The sequence below is a fragment of the Mandrillus leucophaeus genome, unplaced genomic scaffold (assembly GCF_000951045.1).
Source record: "Mandrillus leucophaeus isolate KB7577 unplaced genomic scaffold, Mleu.le_1.0 Scaffold525, whole genome shotgun sequence".
NCBI classification, from domain to species: Eukaryota; Metazoa; Chordata; class Mammalia; order Primates; family Cercopithecidae; genus Mandrillus; species Mandrillus leucophaeus.
This window is the reverse complement of record NW_012105642.1, coordinates 2,521,770-2,528,772: the sequence shown is the minus strand read 5'-3', so window position 1 is coordinate 2,528,772 and position 7,003 is coordinate 2,521,770.

Below are 7,003 nucleotides of genomic sequence, written 5' to 3'. Positions count from 1 at the left end.
CCAGTTGGTAAAAAAAAAAAAAAAAAAAAGGAAAGGAAAAAGAAAAAAAACATTTCAAGGCATAACAGCTAATTTATCCAGGCTCTTGGTCACAACAACCAAATCTACTCTAGCTAATTGGGCAGGAAGATATTTACTAAAAGGTTCCAGTTAGCCTACAGGATCTCTGGAAGGGCTGGAGAACCTGGATGTTGCCCAGCCAGGAATAAGCCCCCAGAGAAAACCCCCTGACATCCCATGTGCCTCTTCTGCTGGAATCAATGTTGTCATTCTTGCCCATCATTCGATACCTATCACACTACGGTCTGGTCTGGTTAGAAACTCTGCACGCCTCTCCCAAATGATACTGCCATTGTCCTTGTCAGAAGATCTAAGCCCCTAGCCATAGCTGTCTTTTTATGTAGCTCACTGTGCCGCTGTGCTGCTTGACCAAACCTAGGCCCAGTGCAGAACCGGAAGCCAGCTTGAAGCCAGGACTCGGTGCTGGTTGGGCCAACTCACTGTTCCTGCCATCTGCACTCATTGAAGATGGCCAGAGCTGGAGCTCCTATTCGGCTTTCTCTTGTCACTGTTACTTGGGGATGATAGTGCCTTGTTGGCTGATCATGCACTGAACAGGTCCCCAAAGCTCTGCAGATCAAAGTCAGATAATGACCAGACTAGATTATTTTTAAGATTCTCTCTACTGCTAAAATTCCTTGATTCTGTTTTCCAAGGTTAAACTAAAGTAGAGGTGTTTAAACAAGTACTTTCCTGTAGGTCTTGGCTAATTCCAATAAATTCTCTGTAATTATCAGTAGTTAATATTATACCCAAGGAATATGGCTTTGTCTACATTTACATTGTAGTTGATTTATTCAATTAGGTATATCAATACAAGATTACCCAATTCACATAAAATGAAACGGGGGGTAAGGGAGAAAAAAGGGGAACATTTGACGAAGGTCTTCTATGGGATTTCTTTTCAGAAGAGTAGATTTGGGGTCTTTCAAGAGAAGCATTTTTGAGTTGAGAGTACTTGCAGATAGGAAAACTGCCTACAGTGTGTGGTGCAAGTTCAAATTGACAAGCCCCTAGCACAAAGCTCCAAAAGTCAAAAGAAGGAGTGGGCAAACTTAAGCTACCTTAAATTATACAGAGCTCTGTTTATATAATCTTTTGGCTCTCTAAAGTCTCTCAATTATCAGAAAATAACTGTTATAAAGGTACCCCAAAGACATCAGATATGAATGAGGTGCCATCTTATTAGGCATAATATGTCCATCACTGTATAATAACTTGGGATATACCATGTCATTTTGCCCATGAGCTTGGGTTCTGGATTTATTCCCTTGACTTTTGGAAGCATTAGTTAACTTATCCATTAGATGGGAATAATAATAGTAACTGCATCACGTTGCAAGGATTAAATAGGACAATATACGTTAAATTATTAGCACATTGCTTGAGACAATAGATGTTTTGTCTAATGCAGTCATTGGAGCACCTACCCTAGCCTTTGGACCTTTGGGGGCCCAAATGGGGCCTAAATGGCGTTAGCAGCTGTGCAGTGATTTGGGGAGGCTGCTGCTGGGGAGAGAAAAAGCCAGAGATGTGATATTCATAAATGTGCCATCAACCCACAAGTCCTCCATCATCACCAAGACATAGGGACAGAGTCTCCCTCTGAATCTCCCTCTGAGTCTCCCTTAACTCTTTAAGATTGCCCTTGATGTTTATTATTGTATTAGTCTGTTTTCAGGCTGCTGACAAAGACATACCTGAGACTGGGCAATTTACAAGAGTTTCGACTGGACTCACAGTTCCATGTGACTGGGGAGGCCTCACAATCATGGTGGAAGGCAAAGAGGAGCAAGTCACATCTGACATGGATGCTGGCAGGCAAAAAGAGAGCTCGTGCAGGGAAACTCGTTTCTAAAACCATCAGATCTTGTGAGACTCATTCACTATCACGAGAAAAGCACAGGAAAGACCCGCCCCCAGAATTCGATCACCTCCCACCGGGTTCCTCTCACAACATGTGAGAATTGTGGGAGTTATAATTCAAATTGAGATTTGTGTAGGGCACAGCGAAACCATATCAATTATGGACTGATTTCATCTATATTTGACTCAGTAGACATCGACAAACATCGGCTACATGTAAAACATGGTGGCCTATGAACTGGGAGACTAGACAAACATGGACACTAATTCAGCAAATATTTGTTGAGTTTCTACTGTGTTCTAAGAACTGTTTTTTGGCTCTCAGCTTTAGCAAGGCCTGAGAGGATCATGTGGGGGCAGAGGTGGGGACATGAGGGATGAAGTTAAAGAAGAGACATTAGGGTTGACTCTTCCCCATATACATTGGGAAACCACAGATAGCATGAGTTACCATCCCAGTTTGCCTGGGACTGAGGGATTGTCTCAGATGTAAAACAGTTCTTTTTAAAACCAGGATTGAGTGCTTTCCCAGGATGTGGCATTTCCACGCTAAAGCCAGGGAGGTTCTGCTAAATTGGGATAAATTGGTCATGTTAATGTGTTTTTACATCCCCGGTTGGACAGCCTCTCTACCTTTGAGGAATTTAATTCCCTGCATTCAAAATGAAAAGCTTTGAACTGAAATGCAGTGGTGATGTAGTACAGAGAGGTCTGGAGTGAGATTTAAGACAGCAGCTCAGACCCTGGCTCTAGTTCTTGCTATTGTGATGATTCTTGGCAAATTGATTACCTCTCTGAAATTCAGCTCTCTCATCTACACCAACAGAAATACCCACCTTCTGGGAGTTTGAACAGGTTACATGAGATAATATGTGCACAAGTGCCTAGCACAGAGAGGGACTGCATTTACGTTTTAATTTTCTTTTGAATAAGAAAACATGTCACATTGGCTTAGAGATAAGAAGTTCCACGCACACACTTGTCTGCATTAGCCTTTCTTCATTTATGCTTCATGTACAGACCTGGTAATGCTATTTAAATGTTTCAATTGGGTGTGTTCCAAGTTACTAACAAAATTGTAAACTCCCCAAATGCAAGCGTTAATCTTTTCATGTCTTGGCTATCTCCTAAAAGCTTCTAGAAATTAGTGTAGTCAAATTTTGGGAACACAAATTGCCGAGATTGGTTCGTAATGCCCTTAGAATAAAATATGCAGCAAATATTTAGTTTTTGATCTGCATTTTATACTGCAAGCCTACCACCATGAATGTTAATGTTATATATATATAAGAGGAGCCAACTCAGAACATATCCACTTGAAGCCTTTATCTTACCTAAATTATTGCATTTTAATCCCTTTATCCGTGTGATTTCCTTGCCATGTGCAAATGCAAGGGCAGTGAAAGGTGGTAGAGACAGGACAGATGTATACCTTGCCATGCTAAGTAAGCAGAAATCCTTCTGTGCCCATGAGCCTGAGAAAACATGGTTGAAATGTCAAAGCTAACTGTGGGGCCTGGAGTTTATAAGCAGCAACAAGCAGCACATGCAACCCCACATTAGCCAAATGGAGATAAACTTCTTTGTAATTTCTAATTTTCTGTTAACATAATAGGTTAGTCGGTCTGCTCATTTGGGAAACTCTTAAGGGCTTTCTTTAAAAGTACCTAGGGGAGAAAATGTCACCCATTAGCATTGAGCTTGACTCTTCCCATATTAATTCGCTTTCTCTCCTTTTCCTCCCTCCCTCCATCTCTTCTACACCAAGCAGTTTCTGTGATTGACTTTATGCCAAATGTTCATTCAGCATCCTTGGCATATGTTGTTGTATGATGGCTGTGCTGGTCTGCACGTTAGGTCTGTCCTCCAGATGATTGAATCAGGAGAGCCAGAAGCTCTGATGGCAAAAGGCATTGCAGATTCTGAGACATGGTTCAGCCCTGGTCATTGGGATCATCCCCTAAACCAGGCTGGAGAAATCTGCTAAAATCACTTAACTAGAAACATTCCCTTCTGCTGCTTGAAAGATGTTCCTGGGTTTGTGCCCATAGATTGAAAGAGGTGATTTTCAGCATTTTATTTTTAGGGTGGCAGAAGGGAGGTGGGCTTCAGCTGAATATTGCCAAAAGAGCTAATGTGACCTTGGACTTCGTTAAAAGAAGTATTGTGCTTAAAACAAGGGAGGAGAGGTTTTGCTGAACATGAGCAGTGGTCTTTAATTTATTCATTTATTCGACAAAATATATGACACCTATTCTGTGAAAGGCACTGTGCTGTGAGAGATACAAAAATAATAAGTAGCACAGCAAGACAGATGTAAATTGTATTAAATGAGAGTTCTTTGAGGGGCTACTGCTTTCTAGTTTGGCTCATGAAACTGCTAGATTCTTTTTTTTTTTTTTAGACAGAGTCTCGCTCTGTTGTCCAGGCTGGAGTGCAGTGGCGTGATCTCGGCTCACTGCAAGCTTCGCCTCCCAGGTTCATGCCATTCTCCTGCCTTAGCCTCCTGAGTAGCTGGGACTACAGGTGCCTGCCACCACGTCTGGCTAATTTATTGTATTTTTAGTAGAGATGGAGTTTCACTGTGTTAGCCAGGATGATCTCGATCTCCTGACCTTGTGATCTATCTGCCTTGGGCTTCCAAAGTGCTGGGATTACAGGCGTGAGCCACTGCACCCGGCTCGGAACTGCTAGATTCTATACTCCAGCAGTTACAAACCCAGATGTCTGCAGGGGGCTGGCAGATAAGTGAGCAAAGTGGCCTGTTAGGGACTGTGCCAAATTGCAGAGGATGTGCCCTGTCTAAAGTGGGCAGCTGCTATTCAGTCCTATTTGATTGCCATCTTCTGAGACTGTGGGTCTGGCTTTGCCAAGAGAAACTGGGAATCCAAAATTTGGGTGAAATATTCTATTTAAAAATGTCAAGATAGCAGCTAAGTCAAATTTTTAAAAGCTCTGTAGAATGACTCAATGTCTTTGGGCTACATCCTGCTCATGGGCTTCTCATTTGTAAATTCTTCTAATAAGTAGTGTTCACCCAATCAAGGTGTATTTGCCAATAGTTACAGCAGTCCTTTAAATTGAGATTTCACATAAATAACCAATTGGTGTATGCGATAGGTAATATTGAATGTCAACTTTTTTGAATTGAAGGATGCAAAGTATTGTTCCTGGTGTGTCTGTGAGGGTGTTGCTGAAGGAGATTAACATTTTAGTCAGTGGACTTGGAGAGGCAGACCCACCCTTAGTCTGGGTGGGCACCATCTGATCAGCTGCCAGCACAGCTAGAATAAAGCAGGCAGAAGATGCAAGAGCAGACTTGCTGACTCTTTGCCTTCATCTCTTGCCTTCATCTTCCTTGCCGTCTTGTCTCTCTTCCCTTCATCTTTCTCCCGTGCTGGATGCTGCCTGTACTGGAACATCAGACTCCAAGTTTTTCAGCCTTTGGACTCTTGAACTTATACCAGTGTTTTGCCCGGAGCTCTCGGGCGTTTGGTCACAGACTGAAGGCTGCATTGTCAGCTTCCCTACTTTTGAGGTTTTGGGACTCAGACTGATCCACCCCTGGCTTCCTTGTTCTTCAACTTGAAGACGGCCTATTGTGGGACTTTACCTTGTGATTGTGTGAGTCAGTTCACCTAATAAACTCCCCTTCACATATACATATACCCTATTACTTCTTTCCCTTTAGAGAACCCTGACTAATATAGTATAGATTGCCTGGACTTCTTAATAATAATGACTCTGTTTGCTTAATGTAACAGATAGGTAAAGACAAATGAGTGACACCCATGCAATTAATATAATTTTGGTGGGGAGTAAGAGGAGTTTGTTCTCCACTTACAGTGGAAAGTTTTAGTGTATTCTGCTGCACATGACATGGGAGTATTTTGCGCCTCCTCTGGAAAGAAGTAAGGGGAATAAAACCCCCTGGATTCTACTTGCTAACTTGAGGGTGACTAAAGCGATTTATCTGGAGGTTCCCCAGGGTGGATTCGTAGTGGACTAGGACCAGATTCTCTGCTGATGCTTTGAACTTATGTCCAGAGCATCATCTGCAACACAAAAGACCTTGCCTGCTCTGTGTCCTGGCCAAAGAAATGCACATGCTCAATCGCTGGGTTGTGGCTCTTGAGTAACTCCTGGAATTACCTGGCTGGAACTCCTATTCCTTTTGGACCACAAATTTCATATCTTTACCTGCTGCCTATATCATGCTAAAAGTTAAAAATGTTATTTTTAACATTTTTTACATAAATGTCTCAACTAAACCATGTAGGTGGACTAGCCCCATTAACAAGAGAAGCAATGGGCCATTTTCTCACTGGTTATTAACTATGTACATTATCTATGAAATAACAAATCTGGCCATGGTTACCATTGTATTCTGTAGGGTGGAATAGAAAAGGTAGAGGGTATATATTTCAGATGCATTTTTAAAATTGTTTATTTTATTTTGTTTTTTAATTGACAAATAATATTAGGTTGGTGCAAAAGTAATTGCGGTTTTTGTTAGACAAAAACCATAACTACCTTTGCACCAACCTAATAATTGTACATATTCATGGGGTACATAGTAATGTTTTGGTACTTAAAGTGATCAGATCAGGGTAATTAGCATATCCATCATCCCAAACATTTATCATTTCTTTGTTACTGTATTAGTCCTTTCTCACACTGCTATGAGGAAATACCTGAGACTGGGTAATTTATAAAGGAAAGAAGTTTAATTGACTTACAGTTCAGTATGACTGGGGAGGCGTTAGGAAGCTTACAATCATGACAAAGGCAAAGGAGAAGCAGGCATCTTCTTCACAGGGCAGCAGGACGAAGTGAGTGCAAGCAGGGGAAATGCCAGATGGTTATAAAACCATCAGATCTTGTGAGACTCACTCACTATCACAAGAACAGCATGGAGGAAACCACCCCCATGATCCAATGACCTCCACATGGTCCTGTCCTTGACACATGGGGATTGTGGGTATTACAATCCAAGATGAGATTTTGGATGGGGACACAGCCAACCCACGTCATTTGTGTTGGGAACAGTTGCATTTCATGTTTTTTTTTTTTTTTT